Genomic DNA, 20,408 nt, shown 5'->3' on the forward strand with positions numbered 1-20,408 from the left:
TTCCATGACTTAGCATCATAATTAGCTATTAGACCTATATGCCTGTGAAGCAGAGCTGCTTTTTTTCTCTTTTTTTTTTTAAGCCTGCTTATTCTAAGAGTCTTTCTTTTCTCATTTCTAGGGGAGTTTTGCATGCTTGTTCTAACAAGTGCAAGATAGCCAGTGGGAATGAGCTCTTTAATCCTCCGGACGCTCCTTGCAAGGAGAATGGCCCTGGGATGAAGCTCTTTGGTTGCTACAAGGTATGGCTCTTGGTTAAGATGCTGATTTTGGCAGTGGTGAAGTGCTGGGGATGGCCCCTGGCAAATTCATCACGTGCAAGATTTGGAGGGCAGAAGGCGAAAGTCATGTCTTCCAGTGAGAGATGCCCTCAACTGTGAGCTGACCAGCAAGTTACACATGGATCTGTTCTCCCTTGGGTGCTATGGTATTAGGGTGTCTTCCTGAAGCATTAAAAACAACACAGAGCACCCAGTGAGGAAGCTTTTCCCCGTAAAAGAGCTTCTCCTTTTCTGCTTCTTGCTTTATCGAGCAGGAAATACTTGTGTTTCTTACCTCACTAGCTCCTACAGTACCTGCCATTTATTACAATTTACTTTTGAGACCATTTTTCTAGCTGCCTTGTCTATTCTTCAACCTAATACAACACCCTTTGATTCCTGTTGTCTTTTTGCCTTTGCTTACTTGGCTCGGAACATTTTGTTCCCTGAATGTGGGCCCTGGTTCTCTCTTTTCCTCCATCAAGCTGCAGCAAATGGGGAACAGGGCTTCAGAAGTGATCAGTCAACAAGCATAAACACACACACAACTGCAGCTAAGGCTGTTGATGTATCTTTTTCCAAGGCTTGTCCCTGTTTTCCACGCTCCCCGCCACCACCTACGTGTGTTTGGAAGTGGTTTGCATGCAACCTCAATGTGTTTTCCCGGTACCAATTGCCACAGCATCAAAGAACCTGCTAAAAACCAAATAAGAGGTAGCTGAAAAAGCAGCTACGAGGACTGCAGATCTTACCTGAGACTGCTCCTCCCTTATGGATTACGCCGGAGTTTGCACGTGAGCTGAAGCATTTCCCTGCCCACCCCAGGGCCTGTTGAGACCTGTGCAGAGCTGCAGCTACACGGGGTGTTTCAGGTCGAGAAGAGAGTCCATGGGGAATTAACTTGCCAAAACTGAGGCACAGGAGACTGTGCACTTCAGTTTACACATCCACCAAGCTCCCATGTTCAGTGCCCAAGATCCCATTCAGCAATTTCTTATCTTAAATAGTATCTAGCCTTAGCTGCCTGGCAACATTCAGTGTTTCTGCTCTTACAGCATTGCTGAGAGAAGGGAAAAAAGCCTTAACCCTGTTTTGTAAATGGACAAGCCTGCACAGACTGGCTGTGGTAGGGCAGGGACTGTAATCTGGGACACTAAATTCTTTATTAAAACCCTAATCCCTGGGCTGTCCTTCTGCTTCAGACAGAGTTCAGGACGGATGGTGTCTAATTTGTCTGAAGTGATGCATCTGCCACTATTTAAAACTAATTATTTTCTTTCAGTCCCTATTTAAAACACCTTTTTTTCCCCCCCCTTTTTTCCCCCCCCACAATACTACCAATTCTTTTTCTTTCTTTTTTTGTGCTGGGATCACGATTTAAAACCAGAACTTGCTATTTAGACATCTCTGTCAGAGCCTTGTGCTTCAAATACTCCAGCCAATTCCATTTAGACAAGTGGTACCTTGGGACTGATTAAGGTTGATGCCTGAGCTGGTTAAAAGGGCAGGATCCAAGCACGAGGTTTCCAGCATTCACTGGGTGCTGAGAATCAAAACAGCTCCTGGGTTGCCTGAGGATCGTCTTCCTTTTCATTTTATTTTTTTTCTCAACATATTTGCAATGGTTGCTTCTTAATGGGAAAAAGAGGAGGAAAAATTCAGATATTTCACAGAGAATACAGACCAAAAAGAAGAGCATCATGGTGGGAATGTAGAAGTAGGTCAGATGCATTGCAGACTAAAAAAAATCATTATTATGATTAAGAGAGATTAAGGAAGGCAAGAGCAAACAGCATCAAAGGAATCCAATTTATCAAGCCATTTAAACAGGAGCATTCCTAACAAAGCAGGTTCTCCACACCCTACACCAATGTGGAGTAAACTGAGAGAAGAATACCCCATGTTGCACATTTATTTTCATATCTAGTCATTTGCATATTAATCCATGACCCCCTGAAGAAACCTTCTTTTAATTGCCATGCAGAACTAATGCTGCAGAAGCAGCTCCCCACCCTTCCTTGCACGAGCTCTTTCTTTCAGATTTTTCTTTTCCAAAATAAAAGTTGGGTCTCTCTAGGTAAAGAAGAAACCCATGGTAATAGTGGCACTTGCTGACAGTGGTTAGTTCTTTTTAGTTCATGCTGTTGATTCAGTTTTATTAATACATTAGGTGCTCGACACAAAATAAACAGATTCTCATCCCCAAGATTTCACATAGCAGGCAGTTTATAAGCAGGAGGATCTTTTACCTGAGGACATCAAGAGATGCAATGACAAGTAAGTCCTGTTATTTTCCTTTACTCTCAGATAGAAGCTTAGGAGATTAAATACAAACCCAAGGTTCTCAGTAGTCTCAGTTTTTAAGGTAAATCAAGCTATGCTTAAGGTTGCGTAATGAATCCGAGACCGAGGTGTTTTCAGCCTTCTCTCCTGAAATATTCTACTATGGCTAATATCTTTTAACAAGTACATATTTCCATCTGGCTTCTTAGTGGAGCTGCTGAAGAACACTTCCGAGTCAGAAAGCTTTTTCTCCCTAAGTTAAAGCAGCTCTAAATAAACTTTATCAAGGAAGATGACCCCATCGAAGAGAGAAATGCTGCTTTTCTCCTCCACAGGTGAATGCATGGCTGATTTGACTGGCACATTACTGATTGCTCTGACTCACTCTGTCTCCTTCTCTAAACTCCTTTTTCACTCTACTTTTGACACAGCTCCTGTGTCCCCAGTGCCCTCACCTCCAAACCCAACCCAATTCTCACAGCAAGGCAGTTACTTTGGGATTGGAGGTTCTTTTGCTTTGAGACACAGTGATTTCCCCTCCAGCGTGCTCTTCTCTGCAGCAAGAAACCCACCTGCTACTGTTAGCCAGTCTCTGCTGCATGAATTTTGTTATGACCTCCAAAATTTGGGCCTGTTTCTACCCAGTACCGCAGGCTTTTTGAACCTGCAAGTGGCTTAGCTGCATTTCCCTTGACATCACACCAAGCTGGAGTGCCCCTTGGATGTTTTTTTCCCCCATCAGTCCAGGACAGAAAAGGCAATCTCCGAGGTGTTTGACAGAGTGCTGCCATGTCAAATGTTCCTTAGCAGGCACAAGCCGTCAGATAAATTTAAACAAGACGTGGATGTCTCCCAACAGTGGGAAAAACGCTGGCTGGACACATTTCTCAATAGCTGAACGCTGCTGCCATAAAGGCTGCCGACTGGTTTGCAGCCTAAACCAAGCCCTGCAGATCTGCTGACCGAGGTGAGACCCATAGCTGGTTTTAGAGATGTCATTAACAGCACATTTGATGCCACTCATTTCTGTGGGCTTTCCATTCCAGAGGAACTTTGGGCTAACTCCTACTGCCCATAGCGGTTGTAGCTCTTACCTGCCTTTCAGGTTCTCCAAGCACATCCAGGACTGATTCTGCTGCTCGTATAGTACGGAAAAATAACCTGAGTGAGAAATAACCTGTGTTAGAAACAACCTAGCTTGGTTTTATCCAGGCAGCAGGAGTTGGGTGGGTGGGAAGAATCTCACCCCCCGGTCTTATTTGGATCTCTTCCGAAGATTGGCTTAAATGGTGAAGCAAGATACTTATCTATTTTGATTAAATTCCAGATCATGGTGTTTCTGTGCATGTTAAATACTTCCTTTCTGCCTTGCTACCACAGCATCAGGCTGTTGAAATTGGTACAGAGTCACTGGCTTCAATAAAGCCACATCAACTTGTACACCTGGTGAGCTATTGATCCCTACTGGGATGTGCTTGTTGCTTAGCAATGCCAAATGCCTCAAAATCAACAGCCCTCCGTTTCCCAGGTCAGATCCTGGGGTGGTTTTGCACATTTCAGCATTTCCAGCACTACTTTAGAGCATCCCTGCAGTGTTGGGTGTAGAGCTGGCTTGACTGTATCCAAATGTGGGCTTGGAAAGGGAGAATAACAGCTGTGTTGAACAAAAATGCAGCCTATTTGTATGCCAGCACCTACAAGTGCACTTTAATTGCATATTTTGCACAGATTTGCAGGGCAAAATCAAGCCTAACTTGACTGGTTGGATGCCTGCTCTGTTCCCAAATGTCTTCCTGACCCTTGTGACTTCTTGCACATCCTTTTACCCTCTGCATGCCTGGGATTCCCTATTTGCCAAACCACTGGCAGCGGTTTAAGACTTAATTAACATTGATGAAGAACATAGCAGTGCTTTGAGAACCGCTGCATACGTGGCATTTCTTGCCATTAATATTCCTGTTCCACCTTTAAGCTGTCAGATTATATAAATCTCAGCAGCTGCCTTAGAGCACTGAGCGCAGCTGAAAGCTCTCTGAAGGAACAAATTCTCCTCGCTTTAGACTCGGAATAAAACAGCATAATTGCATGGAAAGATAGGGCAGCTCTTACTGAAAAGGAGGTACAAAAGAGGAAGCAAGAAGCTAATGCAGCGCTAGGAAAAGCAGACATAGGCAGAAGCAGCCAACCTGATGAGGCACCAAGTATCACCCAAACTAGGCTGTAGAGAGTGTCTAATAAACACTGTGACATCAAGGGGCTTTTATGAGCGCCTTGTCTGCTTAAAACCCCACACATGCAAATGTAATAGCCTGAGTTTAATAGCACTTTATATGCTCTTGCTGCTGTTTCCTTTTTTAACCTGAGATTCTCAGAGCTATTTCAAGGCATCAGTGGGACACCCGGAGTCGTTTGCCTCCTTTTTGACAGTCTGGCTGAACTGAGCTGGAAACTTTGTGCTCTGAAGTTGCACATTAAGGATTTGCTGGGCTAGAGGATTTCTGCAGAGCAGTGCTTCTATGGCAATCCTATAGGGCACTTCTAAGTAAACACATACATGAGGAACAAAATTATGCTGGCAATTAGTGAACTCATAAGCAAGAGGTGATAAATCATGTTGTCCAGAAATCCAGCAACATTTACAACTTACTTATGCTTTCCTAAATTCCTCTTTATCACCTAATAAGAACTTTCCTAGGCCTCAGACTGCTGCTAATTCTTGCATTGCACTGCAAGCTGCTGTCACATATTAGCTACATTTTCATGAAATGACTGGATCCAGAATCACTTGTGCAATTATTCCTTATATAGATGCCTTAATTACAGCAGTGAGATGTTACAGGGTTAATTAATTGTTGCTTATCAAGTGCCTTGAGACTCATGAATGATGCTATGTATGTGCAAAGGATGATTAGTTATTAACAATGCTTCCAGCTACTTGCAGGATAGAGAATTTAGTTTCAGTGCAAAATAAGAAATTTGCAGTCTAGATGGCTCTGTGATATATTCCAAACTGCAGGACAAAATCTAGTCACAAGGAAAGGAAGATCTGTGTCTGCTTTCCAAAACAAAGCCTCATTTTGTAGGAGCTGGCTTGAGGATATGTTTTATTTCCTTCCAGAGAACAGAGAGTCCTAAAGTTGGATACTTGACAGCAGGGATCATTTTTGGAGCTGTAGGACCTTTCATTTGTACTGGCACAAGGAGAATTCAGCAAATCCCATCACAAAATTCCTTGGGGAAAGACTTTTGCTGATGTGTACAACAGGAACATGGGGCACACCTGGAAATCCTAGAGGTTTAAACACCCTACACTTCAGTAAGAAAGATTCAAACAGGGATGCTCTTAATATCTGTATGCTGAGGATGCAGCCTGGTCTGCAGTGATTATTGGCAAATGGGTAGGGAGTTCTGCCATCCCACGGAACCTGGGGAGGAAGTTAAAGCAAATCCCCTTGGAAAGCCTGGGTGCCCATCTTTGGGCATGAAAGACAGTTTCTTTAAATCTTTCTGGATCATGTGTCTCAATTCCTGTTGCTCCAGGGGATCTGGAATCCAGGCCTCATGTTCTGAGGTGCCAGAAACGCTCTGCCAGGCTGCTCTATGCACATCATACAATTACAGCCAAGTTTCATGCTCCAGGCTGCATCTCCCATGATTAATCCATCATAATCCATCCCCACCATAATTCATATTGAGCTCCTGGGGTTGAAGTGAGGGTAAAACCACCTGCAGCTCTGGCCTCTCAGCATGAGAGGTCCAGTTCACAAGGCTTTGCAAGAGCCCATTGCCACCTTCCTGTTCCAGCCTCCCTCTTTTTGGCTCTCCCTTTTCCCTGCTTACTCAGCAGCATCTCAAACCAAGATTCAAAGCAAGGACAAAGGCAGACAGCCCTGAAAACGCTGACTTAACTACTACACCCCATCATTTATGCACCCAGGGAGAGAATGACTAGGATATTCCTTATGGAAGACTTTAATCTCCTTGCAGAGGTAGACACACAGGAGAGAAATAAATCTACAAACATCACTGCTAAAAATAAAAAGCTTAGATGAAAAGATACCTCATTTGCCCTAACATAGCCTGCATACAGAACACAGAGGGAGACAAAAAGCTGCCTTTGTGGCTGCTTTTCTTTCCCTTTCCTGCCTATAGTGTTTTCTTAAAAGCTTTGGGAGGTCAGCCTAGCATATTAACCTCTTGGAAAGCAAATGGGGGAATATAAGATGCTACTTGCTTGTTGTATCTCAATTCTACATTAATATCTCAGCTTCCTTGCCCCAGGTAGAAGCAGTTTTGTTGGCCCAGTTACAGCCAGCAAAGAACATACCCCAAGTAATGGCTTTGGGCCCTATTTTCTCCAGGAATCCCCTTGGCATTCCATCTTAATTCCCATTAGCTCCTGCTGTCCCTTTTGAGGGAGCCCAGTGCAATCTGGCAAAATCTTTTCAGGTCAGCAGAGGTGCTCGGGAGCCGCCTGCAAAAATAGCACAGACACTGTCTTGCATCTTTCCCAAAAGGAAGAAAAAAGGCTGCTGGACTTTTGTCCTTCTCCTCTGCAGGGAATTCCCTCTGCAGGACCTGCCCTGAGGAGGGAATCCGGGCAGGAATGTGCACATTAAAGGGCTTGGAGCAGCTTTACCTTCAGTGTGGACTTGCCTTTGGTGCATCCTAAGGAAACAGGATAAAAAACTCCATATTCAGCACATAACACCTACAGATGAAGCCAGAAAAAGAACCTAGAAAAGGAGAAATAAATGATTTCAGTGATATCCCTCCCTTTCCTCACTGCCTGGAGTGCTGGAGCTTTTACAGCCCTCTTTAGGAGACACACTAATAGCATCTGATTCACCTAATTTGTGTTGAAAACATGAAATCAGCTTAAAGAAACACAATTATGGAGCACTAGCATCCTTCCTATTCAGTACAGAGGGAGCTGAGATGCAGAAAGGGTGACTGAATCCTCACACTCCCATCGTGAGCTGTGAGGACCAAGAAAAACAGCAGGATGTCCTGATTTTGAGCCAGCTGAGGGCAATCCTAAATTCACAGTATTTCCCACAACTGTTTGGCCTGGAATGGGAAGTCCAGGGTGCAGGATTTTAGTAGGGCCATTGATTTGGGGGCTGACACACAAAACATCTGTGTCCTGTAGAAAAACCTCCTCACTCCATAATTTTACCTAGACTTAGGCAGAGCAAGTAGAACTAGCCACTTAGAATAAGAAGAGCAGGAAATACTTTAAATGATTCCTACCAAAATTAAGTGTTCTGCTTAATTCATAATTAATCCTAGCCTGTATAAGCTGCATGGTGCCTGCTAGGACCTCCAGCTTAGCTGCTTCACAACCCTGGTCTCATCTGAGGGCTCCCTGTCTCCAACTTGGCAAGGGAGGATGGGAGCAGATGCCAAGAACACAGGAGCTTTTTCACAGGGAAAATGAGTCTCTCCTGGGGAGGTCCTGGGGATTTAGAGAATGCTGAGCCTTGAAAAAAGAAGAGAGACTCAGAAAGAGAGGAGAGACATGCAAGCAGGAAAGGAATGGGCTGAAAGAAAAGGATGAAAAAGGAGGACAAGAAAAATATGCAAGCGGGAGAGGTTCAAAGACATTCCTGTGCTGCTCCAGCCCATGAGGACCTCTCTTCATCTGCATTTCCTTTTCCCCTTCCATTGGGAATGGAAGAGTCATGTGTAAGTGACCCTGCACGCCCCCTCTTTCCCTCTCCGCTTCCTTTCCCAGCAGCATCTCTGGGATCTGCAGCCATCTGGCTGCTCAGTGCAGCATGAGCTGAGCTCTTGGAGGTCTCCTTTGGAATCTGGTCCTGATTTGAGGATTCCTCCGCGCCTTCTCTGCGTGTTTATGGCCAGTTTGCTGCCTTGGAGCAGCTCTTGCAGCTGCCCCTCTGTCCCTGAGGATCTCCTGCGCTTTCCCGTCCCCAAACTTCACAATGTTCCCATTTAGCCTGTTATTTTTATGCCACTTCTCTCATGTTTCAGTGCTTTCTCTTAGCACCAGAGCTCTCCACCCCACGCAGAAGCAGTTGACTGAGCAGCAGCATCAACCTCCCTCCTCCTCTAATCTCATCCCTCCCAGGTCAAGGCACTGACCTCCAAGCCATCGCTGGAGGCGGGAAGGGAACATGGAAATGATTCCAGAGGAAGTTCAGCACTGGGATAACAAGCAGGACTCCTTGGTCTCTCCCTTTGCACCACAAGGAAAATGCTCAGTCTGGTCTGCTTAACTCCTTCACTTCCAGGAAGGAGCAAGGTAACAGGAAGACAGAAGGAATCTTTTCCATGAAAGCCCCTTTTGTTCTATGTTTACAAGGACATGGGGCACCAAGGATATAGGAGGAAATCTGTCCATGTTACCTTCATCCTCCTTTCCTCTCCAAGGAGATATCAGAGGTCAATGATGAATTTAACCATACAGCTGCTGCAAATTGGTTTCTTGATGGACTCCCCTGCAGAGAACAAATTGATGCTGCTGAAACAAAACCCACATTAGAGCCTAGTAGGGAAATAAAGAGGGAATATTAGCCCTGAGTAATCCAGACCTCTTTACTTCATTCTGTCTGTAACAAGGAATTCCCCAGTCATTTACTGGAGCTGGACACACCAGGGCTGGAGGGAAAGCTGATGCTTTATGGACCCTCCCAGGGTTCTATGTGACCAGTAGCATGCAGGGATAGTGGCCTGGGATCCGTGCCAAGGAGGTCGAGCAGCCACTGACAGCTTCCCAGTGGCAAAGGACATGGACCCAGGATAATGAAACAACTGCATCCTGCTGCTGCTCGTGACAGCTTCCAGATGCTGCTGTAAATGGTTCCAGATGTGGCCCAACCGCTGGCTGCTGTGAGCACCCAGGCATTGGTGGGAGGGAAAGAGAGCTACATCCTCTTCCAGGGATGTGTGGGAGAAAACTGCCTTTTTCCCTACCATTTCCCATGCACTTGGGTCACGGGGAGCGTGTCAGCATCACTCAGAAGTGCAACCCGAATGGCAAAAGCCTCTGGTAAGTGTCACCTTCCAATAGCTCCCAGATGTGCATGGCTGGGCAGCCAACCAGGGCACAAAAAATCCTGGAAAACTGTTTTCTTCCTTCCTTATGCAGCACCCACTCTCTCCCACAGTGGGAAAGGGAAGGGGGGAGACAAACCCAAGGGACCACGGCCATCACCTCCTCCAAAAGGCAGGGAATTTCTCTTGGCAATTCTTACTCACAGCCCGATACTTCCCCCTGCTGTTCCTGGGCTGCCTGACACTCCATCTCAGTGCTGCCATCACAGCTCCCCTTGGTGCCCACTGAACATTTTAGGGCTCCAGAGCCTGCCAGGCCAGGAGCACCTTCACTAACACCAGAAGCAAACAACCTTTTGAAGTGGAGTTTCAGTAAGACTGAAAAACAGCTCTTAAAAACACTAATAAGCACACACAACCAACTCTCACAAACCCAAAGTGGTTACTCTATGTTATAATAGTGGAAATCAAAAGCCAAGCAATCTCATTGATTTTTAAGTATTGATTTCAAGCTGAATACATTCAAATCAAATAGAACTTCTCTAGGGGGCCATCAAATCAGAACTGGGCAGATGCTTCTCTGAAGATGCTGTTTCATTCCCAAATCACTAACCAGAGCAGTTCAAGGGCATCTGGCTTGAGGCATCAGGATGACTTGAAGGTACCTGCTTTGCTTCTGTGAATGTAGTTACTGCTTGGTTGGGACTGAGAAAACTGGGCTGCCCAGGACTAAAGATTAATCCCAGAGTCACTTCCTATTCTCCTTTCCACCCTTTTATATAGAAAGCAGCAGTCTATATAACACCATGCTACTAAGCCTGTTGCATCTTATGTAATTCAGTAATTTAAGAAATTTGAGAGCTATCCCAAGCTATTTCTCATGGCTCATCTTTGCCTCCCTTCCTCCCCACATGAAATACGTAAAATACTGATGAACAGTCTGGGATGCAACAGGAAAATCAGGGGTACCTGTAGCACACACAGATTCCACAGGGATGTGCTCAGGGAAGAGCCAACCCCTCAAGCTGATGGAACAGGCAGATAACAGGCCAAGATAAAGCATTTTTTGGAAGAGGACCAGCAGTTTTAATGACTCATGGTCTCGTGCAATATAAAACAATACTGTGGTTTCTGGTCACACAATAGCTCTGCATTGCATCATGCATGTAATGCTCACAGAAAAAAGCACAAGTGTTTTATATTTCTTACTACACCCCTTGCAGCCTTCTTCCCCTCTGCTCCATAAAGATTTAGGGTTTTGGTTCCCTCATCCCAACTTTGCAGCAAAGCCAGTGTTTCTTCCTGAAGATTAGTAATTGGATCCCGTGGCAGCTCTCGGATATTTTGATGCTAGGCCCTTTAAAAGCATCTTAGATGAGATAGCCAGATAGGAATGCATGATAATAGATTGAGCAGACAGGGCCATGTGCTGAGTTACTTGTTATCACTGCAACCCATTTTCAGTCATGTGAACGCACTAAAATAACACCAAAATAAGTAAAATAAGCAGCTTCTGAAAGCTTTTTGCTCACCATAATTGATTCTATATATGTGTCACTGACAAGAGAATCAAAGGACAAGGAATAAATCCTGTCCTTGCTTGGCTTTTGCTGGCTCCCTAAAAACCACTTTGAAGGGATATAACAATACTCTGAAGGCCTCAATTAGATTTTAATAGAAATTCAGTTATTAATGGGCTCAGCAGGAGATGGCAGCTCTGAGGGGACTAGCTCAGGGTTACAACCAATCTCAAATGCTGCTTCCAAGCCCTGGATCAGGCTCTGCCGAGGGGAACCTGATCCCGGGAAGGCCCTGCGGGATGCCATTCACAGTTATGATTAGAAATGTCCCAGGAATGCAGGGGGAAGGAGGAGCATCCCGGCTGCCACGGATAGCGCCAGCACGCTCCCGAGCTCGCTCCGAGGTGACCAGATGGCACTGGCCTCTTTTCCCAGTGCTTTGGATTCGGTAAGGGCACTGTTTCTACACGCTCAACGCTCATTCCCTCAAGTCTATCCATTGGGAATATCCAACTTGTCTCTCCGCTGGGGGATTTTGGCAGGATTTGCTGCAGACCCCCCTTCCCAACAGCTTCACACAGCAGTCTGGTCCAACAGCCAGCACCAGGGGAAGCAGAGACCACAGACCCCTCCTGTAACTTCCCAGGCTTATCCACTGCCCTCTGGCTCTACAACGGCCAGGCTTTTCTAAATAACCTCAAAAATTCCCTCCTAAACAATCTGAATAAATCCTAAATGAGCCTCACTTGCTCCTCCTGGAGTAGGATTAAAGTTCTTTAAAATATCTGCACAAATACCCCCAGTGCAGTGTCAAAACTACTAGGTTTAGGCTAGCCAGCAAGTTACTTAATTCCTTTGGTTATTTCCAAGTTATTTGCAGATAGGTTTCATGTTTTCTCCCTGACCTGCAGATTTTGTCATTCTTCTGACATACTTGGCTTTAAGCATGATTCATAAGGATCACTAACAAAGCCTTGGACTAATTCAATAGACCAGCCTACTTAAGCAGGACTTGCAGCTGAATGTTTTGCCAGAAGAGGGAACTGGAGCTCTATCTCCCAACAGCTGCTTGGGCACAACTGGCAGCCACATACTGAGCAAGGGCTGTGGATTAAGGCACTTCTTGACCTCTTTCTCCTGGGGTAGCTATTGGAAAAACCCTCTGGAAGATTCAGAGCAAATTAATTATTCTATTAGATCAGCTTTGCCAAAAAAACTAGAAATTATATCACATCTTTAAACAGTCATTTTAAAGCTTCATTATTTTGGTATTACAGATGCTGTTTGAAAGCAGCATCTTGAGCTTTACTTTTGGCATTGCAGTTTCTCAGGAGCCAGGTGAGTTTATCTGACAAATACATTTCCAGCAACATGACTTGATGCCAGCCTTGTTAGTCTTGCAAGGACTCACAGATATGTTCAGCCACACTTAGGTGAGGTTCTCCAGAGGGATTTTAAGCTAGTCCTGCTCTGAATAAACCCCTGCAGAGTTAAAAGTCCTATTGCTTCTATATCCTCCCTCAAGGCTTCTCTTATATTTCATTTGTTAAGTCTTGCTTCAAATGGGCATGTGCATTTGAAGACCATGCATTTTTGTACAGTAACACTGAAAGAATAGATAGATATAATAGCCCAGAGGGTATTTGACCTTGGGATAAAGTCCAGGTAAGAAGGGGATATGGGCAAACAGAATTAAGACCAAGAAGATGCCAACCAGCTACAGCAACACCCTTTCTGTGCCTTTCTTCTATTCCAATTTCTATTGCACCATTGTCACATTTGAGTTGCAAGGACCAGCATGCAGACCCCACACTTATTACTATTTGTAATTAATTGTTCCCTTTAGCAACAGCTTCATTACTTCCCTCTCCGTCCCGTATCTCCCAGCATCATCTCCAGCTCCAACAGATTCCACAGCTCTTTATTTGGGGAGAGAAAGCTTCAGAGACACTCACAGCCTTAAATGTAATGGAAACATTGGTTAATGAATGAGCCCTCGTTATACACATTACAAGGAAACACTTAATTGACAGTGGCCACCGGATCCCAGCATTTAATTAATAAATCTAGGTGGCGTCATGTACACCACAGGAAGGGATTACAGGGGTTAATGTGTCTGTCTGGTGGACTTTTATGGAAGAGCTTCGTGGCCTAGCTTTTAACATGAATAACCCGCCAGTCTGCAACCCCACACTTGCAAGAGGGAGAGTCAGTGGGTCACAAGAACACAGGAGCCCTGTCTGAATGTCCAAACAGGGGCTGAAGAGCTGCTGAGGGTGCAGCAGACCAAGGAGGGGTTTGTTAGAGCTCATAGGGGGACAATAAGCAAAGCCAAGTCTAGTTGAAGGGCTGTGGTGTCCTCCCAGGGATCAGTACTTGGTCCAGATGCCCCTGCTAGAGAGCAGCCCTGCAGAAAGGATCTTGGTTGACACCAAGTTAACCATGAGGCAGCAGTGCCCTCATGGCCAAGAAGGCCAATGGGCTCCTGGCTGTATCAGGAGGATGTTGCCAACAGGCCAAGGGAGGTGGATCCTGCCCATCTACTCAGCTCTGATGAGGCCACACGTGGAATATTGGGGGCCAGTTCTGGGCTCCCCAGGACAATAGAGATATGGAGCTTCTACAGATGAGCCCGCATAGAGAAACAAAGATGATTAAGAAACTGAAGAATCTATTGTATGAGGAAAGACTAAACAAGCTGGGTCTATTTAGCCTAGAGAAGACTGAGAGAAGATCTGATCAACACATCTAAGGGCCTGAGGGGAGAACATAAAGATGGGACCAAGCTCTTCCTGATAGTGGCCAGTAGCAGGACAAGTGGTAATAAGCACATGTTGAAACACCAGAAGTCCCATGTCCATATGAGAAGGAACTTTACTGCAAGGGTGAGAGAGCCCTGGGACAGGCTGCCTAGAGAGGTTGTGGAGTCTCCTACTCCGGAGATCTTCAAGACCTTCCTGGATACTACCACATGCTATAGATGCCCCTGCTAAAGCAGGAGGTTGGACTAAATGACCTCCAGAGAAGGCAAAGCAACAGCTCCCAACATGCATCTTTACTGAAGAGACTTATCTCCTCCAGCCCAGCTTGGCTAAGCTCTACAGAGCTAACTAGAGCCAGCCTAGCTTATAGCAGCCTATGCTCTGAGCTGCCCTTCTACTGTTTGTGTGCAGATGGTGACAGCTAGACACTAGATAAAGAAAACCCCTCTCCGCTTGGGGTAATTCTTCCTACCAAGGGAGTTCTTTGGAATATAGAAGATGTTTGTCCTCAAACACAGGAGCATCATGCAGCAATGTGGCCATACCTGTTCTGCTCACAGCAGCAGGACAGAAAAAGCCTTTAACCTGTTCTTCACCTTCTAGTCATGGGACCTTTACCACTATATCCTCAACAAGTCCACATCCTTCCTTTTACCTGATATATGAGACCTGTAATCACACATTTCAGCACCAACATATATGTTCCCCTAAACTTCAAAGGTATAATTATAAACAAAACCATAAGACCTTTAGAATAAAAGCAACATACAGGAATTAAAAGAAAAAGAAAACCTTGCATACATATAAGTATCCTTGATACTTTTCATAGTTAAGAAGGAATATTCTCACCTTTAACATAGACCCATAGTTGATAAAAGTAAAGCTTCACATATAATAGCAGTTTTTCAAGCACAGAGCCTTAGAACATTCCTTAGATCATTATTACTACCAAACTGCTGAGCTAAAAGCATAGCATCCCCTAAAAAACACATTTAGTAAAAAAAAAAAAAAATCTGATCTCACTTACCATAAAACAAAGAACTTTAATAAGATAACCCCTTATTTCACATGCTATGTGGGCTGCTTTATCCCCTTTTTATAGTGTAGAAGGCACTTAGCAAAATGACCCCTGATTAGTGTTTGCAGGTGGGAATATAGGGGTGGGCACCCTTCCTTTCTTATAAATGGGCTGATGGCAAGTTGAGGCTTTCTCTTTCACTGTGAAGAGGTGAAGGAGAGTTTGGAGGAATGGTCTGTGCTCTTTCTCCCTCTAGCTGAAGGTAAAATATTTGTTTTATTTGAATAAATAAAGTGATAGAAGAAGAAGTGCCCAACAGTAAATGTAAAGACCTTGCTAAAAAAAAGAGATAGATTAACTGGGAAAAGGTGCTGTAAAATGCGAAAAAAAGTTGGAAGTAGCCCATTAAGTGTTTTCTAATTATGGGTGTAATGAGTAGCAGGTCTCTGGAAGAAAGAAGCGCTCATAGCAGGCTGGTAGCTAAGCAAGGTAAGAAGGTAGGTAACATAACTGAGCTTCTGGGTAGGCTGCCCAAAAATCTTCTAGTTTTTTGCTAAAACTGCTCTTCTGCTGTTCTCGGTGCTGTTTGTGTGAGCTGGACAGATAAACTTACCCAGGGAGAAAAATGAGAAATCTGAGTCAAGGAGCTTGGAGAAGGTCCTTAAACATGAGGGGCTTGGAGCTATGCACCAGTTGTTTGATGTGCTCCTCCCCTCTTACATCAATAACCCCCTGAAAGCTCCTGGGCTTACCCAATGGCACCAGGGTCTTAACAGCTACATGTGGTTCATGTTCTCATTATGCTGAATGGCAGCAGGGTTATGTCTGATTTTTTGATGTTCCTTATGGATGTGTGCTGCTGTGTCTCAACCCTAAACAAGGGGACAGCCCTTGTCCCCAGTCAGAGCAGAAGTAATACCAAAACCTGTGTCTGAGGGTGAACAGAAAGGGCAGGAGGCAAAGCCAGGCACTATAGGGATGAGCAGTGGTAGAACCTGGCTGAATGAAGACTGTGACTGAAGACTGTAAGCACCTCAGGGGTCATTACACAATTGTGTGTGTGACAGGCTTGCTTCTTCTAGACCACATTTATGTAGACAGGTCATTCCTCAGGGCTAAATCGCTTATTCCAAGGCTACTTTGAAGAATTCAGGGTTGTAAACCTAGGGCACCTGGGCTTTTTGAAGGCATGGTGGCCTTGATTTCCTTGTGGCTGTGCTGAGATGCATCCATAGGTTGGGATTTGGGGTTGTGCAGAGCCTGGAATGAAGAAGCCTGTCTAGAAACCAGTTATAAAGATCAGCGCTTGATGGCATCAATAACTCCCTCTGGGCTTCTTGCAGGCTGAGATAGTGGCAGATTGTCAAAATTACTTAATGTCCTGGAACGCCACCCATTCTGCTATGAATAGGCTCCTTGTGTACAGCCCACACGATCATCGTGTTTTTCTGGTGTCTCTATGGAGACTGGAGACAGACTTCTGCACTAATGGCTTGGGGTTTTTTATCTCTGCTTTCAGGTAAATCATCTTGTAGGAGAAAATAAAAAAGGAAACAAACACACATAATCCTTGTGGATAAAGGATTAAGCATCTCCATTGTAGAACACGAAAACATCCTGGTCCTTCTTGGAGAAGGGGTTGAAATAACTTGGTTTTTCTTTTTTTATGTGCTATGGTCCGGCTTGGCAGAGACCTAGTAAGCCTTGTGCAAAGAAATAATTGGCCTTAGGCAGAGCTGGATGAAGCTGTCTGAGTTCAGAGGTGGATCCCCATCCAAATGAGGCTGGAGAAGGGCCTAGAGTGAAGCAGGGTTGGAGTTGGGGACATCTTGCATGCCAAAAATCAGGGGAGCTTTGAGATGTTCCAGTCCCCACCAGTGATGTTGTCATGAGATCAGAAGCTTCCCCTTCCCATTGCCCTTGAATCTTCTAGAAAAGTGATTTTAAGGGTATCTTTGTTGCCTTGGCTGTATTAATATAGTTTTTTCATTGGGATGCTGGAGAGGATCATGATTTGGGTAGAAGAGCCAGGAAAAGTGGAATATGCAGGTTGGATTCCAGGTAGGAATGAAGGCGTGGAGAAACCACCTCTTATCCCATTAATATCTGTTTCTGGGCCTATTTCTTTGATATCTCCTCTGGCTTTTCTGCTTTCTCAGCAGTGGTCTTGTCCCCAAACTGCCCCCAGAGGCTCCCATCGGTGCATTTTACTGCTCGGGATAGCAGGATGCTCCTCTGCATTCCTAGTCGCTGCTCCCGAGCTCCTTAGCCCGAGTTTACAAGTTGGCTTCTGGGCTCTCAGCTATAGCAAGAAAAAACAAATCCCCACTTGCTGATGGTTCTTGGCATCAATGTGGGTGTACGTGGTCTCTATCCAACACCCGGAGAAGCAAAAGCCACCCCATCAACATCCCTCTAAATGCCTTGGGCCCTGCCAGCGCGTCTGCCTTGGCATTCATAATGATTTATTCTCTCCGGTTGGGTACGATGAGCTCATGGAAACTACTGCAGCCACCACGGAGGGCAAAACCTGCTTTGGACTTGGTGGCAGCAGCCCCAGCAAGTGCCGTGACCTCTGCAGGGTGCAATTCCCACTGCGCAGCACCCTTGGGTGCCCAGCAGTGTCCTGGTGCCCTCTGCAAAGGGGCTGAGGTGAAGTTTGCAGGTGAGTAATTCTGCAATATCCCTTCTACCCCACTGCAGGCTCCTGCTTTTACAGATGCCTTCCAGGAGGTGGAGGAGGCAGCTTTGACTCCTGAGCTCCCAGCTTTAGGAGACTGCAAAAGCCCAAGGGACTTCTTGAGTTTGTCTAATTATATGTGTGCATGGAGCAATTTTGCTCTCCTGCTCTTAAAAAGGGCTTCTGAGCACTGGCCATTTACAGTAGGAAACCCCTTTTACATCCACAGGATGAGCGTTGGTGTCTTTTTATTCCATGATTTTCGTGCCCTGAGACCCTTAAATTCGTAGCCTCTGGATACACTTGAGCAAAACTACCTCCTTCTTTCTAGCTACGCACTGGTTTTTTTATGTCCCCCCCATTTTGGATCGGATATCAAACCCAATATCCCGCCGAAAAAGGCATTTACGCAAGACCCGCCTGCTGGTGTTTAACAGGATTGGTTGTGTCTGGTGGATCTGTATTTTCAAAGGGCGTTGGGTTTCAGCTGAAAAAGAGTTTTCCAGTGATGAAATGCCCCGATGTCGGGGGCTTGAGAAAGATGCCTCTGCCCTTTGGGTCAGGAAGAAGGAATCTGGGACAAAACCCAAAGTACTCTGAGGCTTAGGCACTTTTTTGACTGAATGGGCAGATGTTTTGTTTAAAAGAGGGGGTGCATTTTAAATTCTTTGAATGTGAATCCTGTAGCAGTCTAAAAGCTCTGGATGAGATTCCTGCCCTTATGCTGCTGATCCCAGTAAATGGCAAATGCCAGGAGAAATCACAGCCAGATATTTGGGATCCTACCTAATGCAGTGACACTGCCGAACCTTAATTCCCAGGCCTTTATTCACCACCTTAGGACAAAACAAGTGCCGTGGTTGTGGTAGGTTGGAATCAGTGCCACATATAAAGGACTGAGTAAAATTTCTCCTCAAAAACTCCAATTGGGAAGTCCACATCCTTTCCAACCGTTCTCCAAGCTCTCCTATGGTGTCTTTCTCTTTCTGCCCTTGGCCACAGCCCCCGTTTGCGAGCCGGGGAGCAAGGGGGACTCCGACAGCTGCGCGGGCTTTGAGGCTCCTTGGCAGATGTTGGCGATTGCAGCCACTTCATTAATGTTGGAAACAAAACCCCTGATTATTCCTGACCAAAGCAGCCCCGGGTTGATTGACAGCCAGCGTGTGTTTCGTAGAGCAGAAACCACCACAGAGCTCGGGCTGTTTAATTTTTTTAATTAAATATATAGATTTGAGATGTAATGCCCCCGTTCTTCCTGGTAACTCATTTCCAGCAAGGGGGTCTGTGGAGCCTGGTGGCACCGGCCCCACATTTCCATTTTTCCAGCCTTTCTGGGGGGGACAGAAGCACATGGACAGGCAGAGACCCTGCTCCTTAGGTTGTGCATAAGCTACAAGGCAACCCCATGGTCTCCTCCCATCCTGATGTCCGGGCTGGGATTGGGATATGGAGCAAAATGCCCCTTCTTGCCTGCTGGTTCCTGCTTTTCCAGGCTTGCAGTCGGGAGCTGGCTCATAAATACGTTTGCAATGACGATGAGCCAGCAGGTTTTAAGTTGATATTTGCCTTATGGCTAGTTAAAATGAATTGGAAACGTAAATGTCTGATAAAATGCCCTACTGCTTGACTTAAGTGAGTATTCCTAGGATAATGAAGTCAGGAAATCTCCTTAAATATTTGTAGTTTCCTTAGGAATGAAAGGAATAACGTAAATGCTTTCAAAATAGCGACGCGATTGGGGCAAAAACTCCTTGAACCCCTTAGTTCTTATCGTTCTGCTTGAATTCCTGTCTGCAAAATCACTTTATTAGAGTAAAAATGAAAAGGTTTCTAAAGAAACACAATTTATTTGAGAAGGGCATTAAATGCCCTTCTGCATTTAATTGGAAATATATTTGGGGTTTTATTTGGGGTTTTTTGTCTTGAATATAATTTGCAGCTACAGGTTAATAGAAACGACGTATTGAGTTTTTAAAGTGCCCTTGAAGGGCTATATTGGAAGGGTTGTATTCCCTTGTGTCCCTCTTTCTGCTTGGAGACAGCGGGTCACTTTTTGTTGTTGTTTTGGCGCTCCCCAAACGGGTAGAAATAATGAAGTTTGCAACCAATTGCTGCTTGCAGTCGGGGGGAAAAAAGAAACCGTGCTTAAACTGAGTGTTTATATTATTATTTGTAAAACAAGGACATGGAAATGGAAGTTAAGGGGAGGAAACAAAGCTAAATAATCGGTATTGCGGGGTGGGAGATGGTTGTTGCTCTCCACAAAAGCAGCTTCGGGTTTTTTCCCCCCCTCTTTTCCTCTCTTTTTGCAGCCGGCAGCGAAAGCAAAAGCGGCGCCGGGTGGGGAAGCGGCTTCGGGCTGTGCACGGGGCAGCCGCGGAGCTCAGAGTGAGTTAAAATACATATATAAAAATATATATGGATATATGGGGTGGTTTTGTTGGGGGTTTTTTGCTCAGGTGCTTGGCGGGCGGGGAGGAAATTTGCGGCTGCTGCGCTCTTAATGTCCCTAGTTAAATTGTGGGGAGAAGGATGGAAGTGGGTCGAAATAGGAGGGGGGGAAGAAAGAAAAAGCCGAGGGGGGTTTCCTGAAAAAAAAAAGGAAAAAAAGGGGGGGAAAAAAGAAAGAGGGGGAAAAAAGGGGGGGGAAGGAAGAAAAAGGGAAGAAAAAGGAAGAAAAAAAAAAGGAAGGAAAGAAGGCAAATCACTAAACCCGAGAAAAAAAAAAGCCTCCCATCCTAAAATAGCGCGGCGGGCGGCGGGGAGGGCAGAGCGGCGCTGCGTGGCGGGCGGAGCGGCCCGCGGGCGGGCGCGCAGGGGATGCGCCCCGCGCGCTCTATATAGCGGCGCGCGCGCGGCGCGCACGGA

The 20,408-nt window shown here is 45.5% G+C and overlaps 1 long non-coding RNA gene across 3 annotated transcripts; it reads right to left on the bottom strand.

Annotated features, from left to right (window-relative positions):
- Positions 1-1,763: 1,763 nt before the first annotated feature.
- On the bottom strand, positions 1,764-14,891 carry LOC112947249. 3 transcript variants are annotated; one of them, XR_003249377.1, is made up of 6 exons: positions 14,870-14,891; positions 8,913-9,004; positions 7,183-7,279; positions 6,871-7,017; positions 3,638-3,704; positions 1,764-1,891 (listed from the first exon to the last, which is right to left on the bottom strand). It is a non-coding gene; the product is annotated as an uncharacterized LOC112947249 (long non-coding RNA). The 3 variants fall into 3 exon arrangements; XR_003249375.1 differs by lacking the exon at positions 1,764-1,891 and adding an exon at positions 2,384-2,509; XR_003249376.1 differs by lacking the exon at positions 1,764-1,891 and having other exon boundaries at positions 3,046-3,704.
- Between the last annotated feature and the right edge of the window lie 5,517 nt (positions 14,892-20,408).

This window comes from Nothoprocta perdicaria, unplaced genomic scaffold (assembly GCF_003342845.1).
Source record: "Nothoprocta perdicaria isolate Ctin4 unplaced genomic scaffold, notPer1 scaffold_228, whole genome shotgun sequence".
Classification (NCBI taxonomy): Eukaryota; Metazoa; Chordata; class Aves; order Tinamiformes; family Tinamidae; genus Nothoprocta; species Nothoprocta perdicaria.